The following is an 11,542-nucleotide window of genomic DNA, read 5'->3' as shown; positions in this document are numbered from 1 at the left end:
TGGTAAGGGTGTACTTCATAAGTGGGAGGTTTTCAAAAGTGAAGTTTTCAGAGTACAAAGCTTGTATGTGCCTGTAAGAATAAAAGTTAAAGATAACAGCTTTAGGGAACCTTGGTTTACAAGAGATACTGAGACCTGGTTAAGAGAGAAAAGGGAGGTGCATAGCAAGTATAGGCACATAGGAACATATGAGGTGCTTATGGAGTACAAGGAATGCAAGAGAACATTTAAGAAAGAAGTCAGGAGGGCTAAAAGAAGGCATGAGGTTACCCTAGCAGACAAGGTGAAGGAGAATCCCAAGGGATTCTATGGATCTGTTAAGGGCTAAGGGATTGTAAGGGACAAAATTAGTCCTCTGGAAGATCAGAATGGTAATCCATGGGTGAAGCCAAAGGAGATGGGGGAGATCTTAAAAGGATTTTCTGCATCTGTATTTACTCAGGAGATGGGTACAGAGTCTATAGAATTAAGGCAAAGAGGCATCAACTTCATGGACTCTATACAGATTACAGACGATGAAGTGTTTGCTGTCTTGAGGCAAATTAGGGTAGGTAAGGGTATGATAATTAGGGTACACAAATTTGGGTTGGAAAGTGTATGGTCATGCACTTTGGTGGAAGAAATAAACAAGCAAACTATTACTTAGACGGGGAGAAAATTCAAAATGCAGAGATGCAAAGAGACTTGGGAGTTCTTGTGCAAGATACCCTAAAGGATAATCTTCAAGTTGAGTTGGTTGTGAAGAAGGCGAATGCAATGTTGGCATTCATTTCTAGAGGTATAGAATATAAGAGCAGGGATGTGATGCTGAGGCTCTAGAAGACACTTGTGAGACCACACTTGGAGTATTATGTGCAGTTTTGGGCTCCTTATTTTAGAAAGAATGTACTGTCATTGGGGAGGGTTCAGAGAAGATTCATGAGAATGATTCCAAGAATGAAAGGGAACTGTATGAGGAACGTCTGGCAGCACTTGGGCTGTATGCCCTGGAGTTCAGGAGAATGAGGGGGGATCTCATAGAAGCATTCCGAATGTTAAAAGGCCTGAACAGATTAGATATGGCAAAGTTATTTCCCATGGTAGGGGATTCTAGGATAAGAGGGCATGACTTCAGGATTGAAGGTTGTCCCTTTAGAACTGAGATGCGGAGAAAGTGTGGATAGTCAGAGGCTTTTTCCCAGGGCTGAAATGGTTGCCACAAGAGGACAGGTTTAAGGTGCTGGGGAGTAGGTATCGAGGAGATGTCAGTGGTAAGTTTTTTTACTCAGAGAGTGGTGAATGCGTGGAATGGGCTGCCAGCAACAGTGGTGGAGGCGGATACGATAGGGTCTTTTAAGAGGCTTTTAGATAGGTACATGGAGCTTAGTAAAATAGAGGGCTACAGGTAAGCCTAGTAATTTCTAAGGTAGGGACATGTTCGGCACAACTTTGTGGGCTAAAGGGCCTGTATTGTGCTGTAGATTTTCTATGTTTCAATGTTACTAAATTACTTCAGTCAGAGGGTGGTAAATCTGTGGAATTTGTTGCCATGAGCAGCTGTGGAGGCTAAGTCATTGAGTGCATAAAAGGCAGAGATAGATAGGTTCTTGCTTAGCCAGGGCATCAAAAGGTATGGGGTGAAAGAAGGGGAGTGGGGATGACTGGAAAAATTGGATCAGCTCACGATTGAATGGTGGAGCAGACTCGATGGGCTGATTGGCCTACTTCTGCTCTTATATCTTATGGTCTTATAAATCCCCAGGGCCCGACAAGGTGTTTACTTGAACCCTGCGGGAGGCAAGTGCTCGAGTCCCTAGTGGAGATACTTAAATCATTCTTAGTGACAAGTGAAGTGCTGGCAGATTGGAGGATAACTAATGTTGTTCCACTGCTTAAGAAAGGCTCTAAAAATAAACCCAGAAATTATAGGCTGGTGAGCCTGACATTAGTAGTGGGAAAGTTATTGGAAGGTATTCTAAGGGACCAGATAGGTGAGTATTTGGATAGATGTGTATTGATGAAGGAGAGTTAGCATGGCTTCATGCCTGGTAGGTTGTGTTTAACCAATCTTATAGAGTTTTTTGATGAAGTTACCAGGAAAGTTGATGAAGGCAAGTCAGTGGATGTTGTCTCCATGGACTTTAGTAAGGCTTTTCACAAGATCCTGCGTGGGAGGTTGGCCAAGAAGGTTCAGTAGCTTGGCATTTAAGATGAGGTAGTAAATTGGATTAGACATTGGCTTTGTGGGAGAAGGCAGATAGTGGTAGTAGATGGTTGCCTCTCTGACTGGAGGCCTGTGAATCCCTGGAGTGTCGCAGGGATTGGTGCGGCATCTATTGCTGTTTGTCATCTACGTCAATGATCTGGATGATAATCTGGTTAACTGGGTCAGCAGATTTGTGGCTGACGCCACATTTGAGGGTAGACAGCGAAGCAGGCTCTTGTGGCTTGCAGCAGAATCTGGACCAGCTGGAAAAATGGGCTGAAAAATGGCAGGTGGGATTTAGTGCAGACAAGTGTGAGGTGTTGCACTTTGGTAGGGCCTGTCAGCGTAGGTCTTACACAGCGAGAAAAGTTTAAGACAATAGACAATAGGTGCAGGAGTAGGTCATTCGGCCCTTTGAGCCAGCACTGCCATTCAATGTGATCATGGCTGATCATCCACAATCAGTACCTCGTTCCTGCCTTCTCCCCATATCCCTTGACCCCGCTATCTATAAGAGCTCTATCTAACTCTTTCTTGAAAGCATCCAGAGAATTGGCCTCCACTGCCTTCTGAGGCAGAGCATTCCACAGATCCACCACTCTCTGGGTGAAAAAGTTTTTCTTCAACTCCATTCTAAATGGCCTACCCCTTATTCTTAAACTGTGGCCTCTGGTTCTGGACTCCCAACATTGGGAACGTGTTTCCTGCCTCTAGCGTGTCCAATCCCTTAATAATCTTATATGTTTCAATCAGATCCTCTCTCATCCTTCTAAATTCCAGTGTATACAAGCCCAGTCGCTCCAATCTTCCAACATATGACAGTCCCGCCATCCCGGGAATTAACTTCGTGAACCTATGCTGCACTCCCTCAATAGCAAGAATGTCCTTCCTCAAACTTGGAGACCAAAACTGAACACAATACTCCAGGAGGGGTCTCACTAGGGCCCTGTACAGCTGCAGAAGGACCTCTTTGCTCCTATACTCAACTCCCCTTGTTATGAAGGCCAACATGCCATTAGCTTTCTTCACTGCCTGCTGTACCTGCATGCTTACTTTCAGTGACTGATGTATAAGAGCACCTAGATCTCGTTGTACTTCCCCTTTTCCTAACTTGACACCATTCAGATAGTAATTTGCCTTCCTGTTCTTGCCACTAAAGTGGATAACCTCACATTTATCCACATTAAACTGCATCTGCCCACTCACCCAGCCTGTCCAAGTCACCCCGCATTCTCCTAACATCCTCCTCATATTTCACACTGCCACCCAGCTTTGTGTCATCTGCAAATTTGCTAATGTTACTTTTAATCCCTTCATCTAAATCATTAATGTATATTGTAAACGGCTGCGGTCCCAGCACCGAACCTTGCGGTACCCCACTGGTTACTGCCTGCCATTCTGAAAAGGACCTGTTAATCCCTACTCTTTGTTTCCTGTCTGCCAACCAATTTTCAATCCATGTCAGTACCCTACCCCCAATACCATGTGCCCTAATTTTGCCCACTAATCTCCTATGTGGGATCTTATCAAAGGCTTTCTGAAAGTCCAGGTACACTACATCCACTGGCTCTCCCTTGTCCATTTTCATAGTTACATCCTCAAGAAATTCCAGAAGATTAGTCAAGCATGATTTCCCCTTCGTAAATCCATGCTGACTCGGACCAATCCTGTTACTGCTATCCAAATGTGCCGCTATTTCATCTTTTATAATTGACTCCAGCATCTTCCCCACCACTGATGTCAGGCTAACTGGTATATAATTCCCTGTTTTCTCTCTCCCTCCTTTCTTAAAAAGTGGAATAACATTAGCTACCCTCCAATCCTCAGGAACTGATTCTGAATCTATAGAACATTGGAAAATGATTACCAATGCGTCCACGATTTCTAGAGACACCTCTTTAAGTACCCTGGGATGCAGACCATCAGGCCCCGGGGACTTATCAGCCTTCAGACTCAACAGTCTATCCAACACCGTTTCTTGCCTAATATAAATTTCCTTCAGTTCATCCTTTACCCTAGTTCCTTTGGCCACTATTACATCTGGGATATTGTTTGTGTCTTCCCTAGTGAAGACAAATCCAAAGTACCTGTTCAACTCGTCTGCCATTTCCTTGTTCCCCATAATAAATTCACCCGTTTCTGTCTTCAATGGCCCAATTTTGGTCTTAACTATTTTTTTGCTATTCACATACCTAAAGAAGCTTTTACTATCCTCCTTTATATTCCTGGCTAGCTTACCTTTGTACCTCATCTTTTCTGCCCGTATTGCCTTTTTAGTTATCTTCTGTTGCTCTTTAAAAGCTTCCCAATCCTCTGGTTTCCCGCTCATCTTTGCTATGTTATACTTCTTCTATTTTATTTTTAAACTGTCCTTGACTTCCCTTGTTAGCCATGGTCACCCCCTACTCCCCTTAGAATCTTCTTTCCTCTTTGGAATGAACTGATCCTGCACCTTCTGTATTATTCTCAGAAATACCTGCCATTGTTGTTCCACTGTCATCCCTGCCAGGGTATCGTTCCATTGAACTTTGGCTAGTTCCTCCCTCATGGCTCCATAGTCCCCTTTGTTCAACTGTAATACTGACACTTCCGATTTTCCCTTCTCCCTCTCAAATCGTAGATGAAAACTTACCATATTATGGTCACTACCTCCTAATGGCTCCTTTACCTTGAGTTCCCTTATCAAATCCGGTTCATTACACAACACCAGATCCAGGATTGCCTTCTCCCTGGTAGGCTCCAGTACAAACTGCTCTAAGAATCCATCTCGGAGACACTCCACAAACTCCCTTTCTTGGGGTCCAGTACCAACCTGATTTTCCCAGTCTAGCTGCATGTTGAAATCCCCATTACAACCGTAGCATTACCTTTGCGACATGCTAATTTTAGCTCTTGATTCAACTTGCGCTCTATATCAAGTCTACTATTTGGGGGCCTGTAGATGACTCCCATTAGGGTCTTTTTGCCCTTACAATTTCTCAGTTTTATCCATACTGACGCTACATCTCCTGATTCTATGTCACCCCTCGTAAGGGACTGAATTTCATTCCTCACCAACAGAGCCACCCCACCCCCTCTGCCCACCTGTCTGTACTTTCGATAGGACGTATACCCTTGAATATTCATTTCCCAGCCCTGGTCCTCCTGCAGCCATGTCTCTGTTATTCCTACAAGGGGTACATGAGGGGAAACATCTTCACTCAGAGGGTCCTGAGAGTGTGGGACGAGATACCAGTGCAGTATGTGAGTTCACTTCCAATGTTTAAGATAAGTATGGATAGTTACATGGATGGTAGGAGTATGGAGGGCTATGGTCTGGGTGAAGGTCGATGGTAGTAGGCAGTTTAAATGGCTTGGCATGCATAGATGGGCCAAAAGGCCTGTTTCTGTGCTGTACTTCTCTATGACTCTATATAAACTAAGTGACACAGTTCTAAAAGGGGTGCAGTAACCCAGGGGTTTATATTCAGATGTCTTTGTGGGTGGGAAAACAAGTTCATAAGACTATTTAAAAAAAACCTGACAGAGTTTTCTTAGAGACATGGAGGATCTCCATAAATATGTAAAGGAAAAGTATGTAAAGCTTCAGAAGTCAGGATCAAATGAAGTGCATGAGGAATATAAAGGAGCCAAAAAAGAACTAAAGAAGGGAATTAGAAAAAACAGGAGGGGCCATGAAAAGTTCTTGGCAAGTAGGATTAAGGTGAATCCCAAGGCATTCTACTGTATATATACATTGAGAGCGAGAGAATAACCAGGGAGCACTCAGGGATAAAGGGGGGAACATTTACTTGGATACAGACAATGTGAGTGAAGTACTTAATGACTACTTTGCTTCAGGGTTTACCAAGGAAAAGGATGTAGAGGACCAGGATATCAGTGCTGTGTGAATATATATGTTTAGAGGTCAAGGAAGAGGCAGTGTTGGACTTCCTAGTGAATATTAAGGTGGATAAGTCCCCAGGGCCTGATGGGATTTACCCCGGGTTATTGAAGGAGGCAGGAGACTAGAATGCTGGGCCTTTGCCCACAACCTTCGTGTCCTCTCTAGCCATAGGCAAGGTCCTGGAGGACTAGTGGGTGACTAATGTTGTACCTCTATTCAAGAAGGGAAAATTCAACAAGGGAAAATCCTATGAACTGTTGACCAGTGAGTCTCATGTCAGTTGCAGGGAAATTGCTGCAGAAAATTCTTCGGGATGGGATATATGAGCATTTGGAATCCCATGGCCTAATTAGAGCCAGCATGGCTTTGTGCATGGCAGTTCATGCCTTACCAACTTGATTGAGTTTCTTGACAAGGTGACGAGAGAGATTGATGAGGATAGGGCAGTGGATACTGTCTACATGGATTTTAGTAAGCCATTTGACAAAGTCCCTCATGGGAAGCTAATCCAAAAGATTAAGATGCATGGCAAATTGGCTGTTTGGATTCAGAACTGGCTTGCGCATAGAAGGCAGAAGGTAGTGGCTGAAGGGACTTTTTGGAGGTCTGTAATTAGTGGAGTTCCGCTGGGATCTGTGCTGGGACCTCTGCTGTTTGTGATATATGTAAATAACCGGGATGAAAATGTAAGTGTGTGGGTTAGTAAATTTGCAGATGATACCAAGATTGGTGGATTTGTGGATAGTGTAGAAGACGGGCAAAGAATACAGCATGATACAGATCAGTTGCAGATATGGGCCGAGAAATGGCCAATGGAATTCAACCCAGATAAATGTGAGGTGTTGCACCTCAATAGGACAAATGCAAGGAGGCTGTCAAGATTGTCAAGATTCTTTAAGTGTTGCTGAGCAGAGAGATCTTGGGATCCAACTTCGTAGCTCCTTGAAAATGGCTATGCAGGTTGTTAAGAAGGCTTATGGAATGCTTGCTTTTTATTAGTGGAGCCATTGAGTTCAAAAGTCAGGAGGTTATATTGCAACTTTATAAAACTCTGGTTATACCACGTCTGGAGTACTACATACAGTTCTGGTCGCCCCACTATAGGAAGCATGTTGAGGCTTTGGAGAGGGTTTACCAGGATACTTCCTGGTTTAGAGGGCATGTGCTATCACAATAGGCTGGATAAACTTTGGTTGTTTTCTCTGATGCACTGGAGGATAAGTGGAGATCTGATAGATGTTTACAAGATTATGAGAGGACCAGATAGTGTGAATAGAGTATCTGTTTCCCTGGGTTGAAATGTCTAATACCAGAGGCATACATTGAAGGTGAGAGGAGGTAGGTTCGAGGGGAATATGAGGAGTAAGTTTTTTACTCAGAGAGTTGTGGATGCCTGGAATGTTGATAAAGGCAAATATATTAGAGCCTTTTATGAGAAGCTTGGATAGGCTCTTGGATGTAAGGAAGATGGAAGGATATGGTCATGGTGTAGGTAGTAGAGATTGGCGTCTGGGTGATTTTGATTTGCTTTCTAGCTTGTTAGGCACGACAACATTGTAGGCCAAATGGCCTGCTCTTGTGCTGTACTGTTCTTTGTTTTATGTTCTAAGTGATGAAGTACTGCATGCAGTTCTGGTCTCCTTACTTGAGGAAGGACATACTGGCTTTAGAGGTGGTGCAGAGGAGGTTCACGATGTTGATTTGGAGATGAAGGAGTCAATCTATGAGGAGAGATTGAGTCACCTGGGACTATACTCACTGGAATTCAGAAGGATGAGAGGGGATATGACAGAAACATACAATTATGAAAAGAATAGATAAAAAGGAGGCAGGAAAGTTGTGTCCACTTGCGTGCGAGACGAGAACTAGGGAACACAGGCTCAGGATTTGTGGGAATAGATTTAGGACGGAGATGAAGAGAAACTGCTTTTCCCAGAGAGTAGTGAGTGTATGGAATTCTTTGTCCCAGATAGCATAGAGGCTGTCTCATTGCATATATTTAATGCGTTTAATGAGGTCAGTGTGGGACCGTAAATTTTGCCATAGATGGGGCAGGAGGTGGATGATGTGGTGGGCAGGTGTATAGTTTATGAGGTAAAGCACTTTTTAATAAATATATTTAATTTGGGGTTATCCAAGATGGCTCTGATGAATCACAGCGACATGTTGTGGGATGCTTCCAAAACTTCTAAATACACTTCTTTTGAGTTACTTTACTGCAATCTGCAGCCTGTAAGTTCCCTTTAAGCAATGTATTTTTGAACCATCTTAACGAACTAGGGATTTCACAACCTTCTGAAAGACTCAATGGACTTAACTCTCAAGCATGCAGGTACAACACCTTTAAGTGGACGAAGGTACATCGCCACGGCTGAAAGAGAGGGTGGGAGGGAAACTTCAAGCCAGGATGCAAAGCTAAAGAATTAAACTCCCTCTACCCAGCATCTTGTTAGCAAATGTACACAGTCAATGGACAGCAAGACTGAGGATCTAAGGGTAAGATTGTGCACTGGCTGGAAATGAGGAATTGCTGCGTTTTGTGTTTCACTAAGACATGGTTCACTCGAGGTATGTTGGATATGTCGGTAAGATCCGAGACCTTTTCAATACACCGGATGGACTGGATTACTGATTCAGAGAAGGCAAAAGTTTGGGTTTGTTTTTCATGATAAACTCATTGTAGTGCTCAGATGGAAGAGGTCTTGTTCTCCCGACCTGGAACATCTGATGATTTAGCGCTGGCTGTTCTACTTAACAAGAGAGTTCTCTGTGATCCTGACAGGAGTTTACATACCACCAAAGGCAGATGTTAAACAAGCACTCGATGTATTGAATGCTGCGATTGGAAAACAAGAAATAGCCTACCCTGATGCCTTTCAAATCATTGTCAGGGACTTTAATCAGACTTGTTTGAAGGAACAAATGCCCATTTATCATCCACATATCACTTGCAGCACCATGGGTCCCAGCATAATTCACTGTTACACTATGATTAGAAATGCCTGCCGTCCCATGCCTAGATCACATTTTGGGAAATCTGATTACTTAGCTGTCCTTCTCCTACCTGTATACAGGCAGAGGCTAAAGAACAAGGCTCCAGAGATTAGGACAACAAAGAGGTGGTCAAAGGAGGCTGAGGCACAGCTATGAGATTGCTTTTAGTTGGTAGATGGAGCTGTGTTCAAGAAGTTATCAGAGGATTTGAAAGAATACACCCCAGTTATCACAAACTTTATAGAAACAGTCGTAGATGAGTGTGTCCCTACAAAATCATTCAGAATCTTTCCTATCCAGAAGCCGTGGATGAACCATGAGATCTAGAATCTGCTGAAGGTTAGATCAGTGTCATTCAGGTCTGGTGACCAACTCAAATACAAGAGGTCCGGGTACAATCTCCAGAAACCCATCTCACATGCGAATTGGCAATTAATGAACCCATCACCTAGGTTATGCCTCGTTCTCATTGCTCTCATCAGGGAGGAGGTCCAGAAGCCTGAAGGCACACACTCAGCAATTCAGGAACAGCTTCTTCCCCTCTGCCATCTGATTTCTGAATGCATATTGAACCCATGAACACTACCTCACTACTTTTTAATTTAGAATTAGGCCATCTGGCCCATTGGGTCTGCTCTGCCATTCAATCATGGCTGAATGTACTGCTACCACAAGGACAACAAATTTCATGACATATGCCAGTGATATTAAACCTGATTCTGATTCTGGACCAAACTTGAATGATGCCTAACACCTGTGGCAGGGTTTGAATGCTATCTCCTCCTACAAAGTGAAACCAAGTGACATTGGTGAAAACAAGGCTTTGATCTCAGATGAGTTCAATGCCTTTTATGCTTGCTTTGACTATCAAAACCTGGAGGCAACTCCACGAACTCCCACAGTGCCTGATGACCCTGTGATTTCAGCCTCTGAGGCCAATGTGAGAGCATCCTTCAGGAGGGTGAACCCATGGAAAGCATCTGGGCTAGACAGGGTACCTGGCCAAATACTGAAGATCCATGCTGAACAAATGACTGAAGTGTTCACCAATATCTTCAACCTCTCACTTCAGCAGTCTGAAGTGCTTCAAGTAGGTTTCAATTATACCGGTGCCAAAGAAGAACTTGGTAACCTGCCTCTGTGAGCCTTGTCCAGTAGCACTTATATCCACTGCAATAAAGTGTTTTGAGAGCATGGTAATGAACCATATCAACTCCTGCATAAGAAGCAACTTGGATCCACACTAATTTGCCTACCATCACAACAGGTTAACAGCAGATTCATTGGCTCTTCACTCAATCCTGGAACATTTGGACAGTGAAGATGCTCTTCATTGACTACAGCTCTGCAGTCAATACAATCATTACCTCAAAACGAATCAATAAGCTCCAAGACATTGACCTCAGTACCTCCTTGTGCAATTGGATTCTTGATTTCCTCACTTGCAGACCCCAGTCAGTGCAGATTGGGAACAACGTCTCCTCTACAAGCATTATTACCCCAAGGCTGTGTGCTTAACCCTCTGCTCCACTTGCTTTATACTTATGAATGTGAGGCTAAGCACAGCTCCATGCCATATTTAAGTTGGCTGAATCAAGGTTGGTGACAATTCAGCATATAGGAAGGAGACTGAAAATCTGGCTGAGTAGTGCCACAACAACAACCTCTCACTCGATGTCAGTGAGACCAAAGGGAAGATTATTGACTTCTGGAGGAGAAAACCAGAGGTCCATAAACCAGTCCTCATCAGGGACTCAACTGTGGAGAGGGTCAGCAACTTTAAATTCCTCGGTGTTATCATTATAGAGGACCTGTCCTGGGTCCAGCATGTAAGTGACATTACAAAGAAACAGCAGCAGTATCTCTACTTCCTTATGAGTTCGTGAAGTTTCGGTATGTGATCCAATAATTTGACAAATTTCTATAGATGTGTGGTGGAGAGTATATTGATTGGTTGCATCACTACCTGGTATGGAAACACCAATGCCCTTGAATGGAAAATCCTGCAAAATGTAGTGAATTCTGCCCAGTCCATCATGGTGTCATGTGTAAAACCCCTCTCCACCATTGTACGCATCTACATAGAGCACTGTTGCAGGAAAGCAGCATCCATCATCAAGGACCCCCAACATCCAGGCCATCCTCTCTCCTCATTGCTGCCATCTGGAAGGAGGTACAGGAGTCTCAGGACTGCATCACCAGGTTCAGGAACAGTTATTTACCCCTCAACCATCAGGCTCTTGAACCAGAGGGAATAACTTCACTCAACTTCACACATCCCAACACTGAAGTGTTCCAACTAAAGTGGACTCACTTTCAGGGACTCTTCATTTCATGTTCTTGATATTTATTGCTTACTTATTTTATTATTATTATTTCCTATTTTCTCTTTCTTTTTGGATTTGCAGTTCATTGGTTTTTTTGGAACATTGCCTGTTGTCCGCTCTGTTGGGTGTGATCTTTCATTGATTCCATTG

The sequence above is a fragment of the Hemitrygon akajei genome, chromosome 18 (assembly GCF_048418815.1).
Source record: "Hemitrygon akajei chromosome 18, sHemAka1.3, whole genome shotgun sequence".
In the NCBI taxonomy this organism is placed as follows: Eukaryota; Metazoa; Chordata; class Chondrichthyes; order Myliobatiformes; family Dasyatidae; genus Hemitrygon; species Hemitrygon akajei.
Note: the sequence above shows the minus strand (reverse complement) of the source record.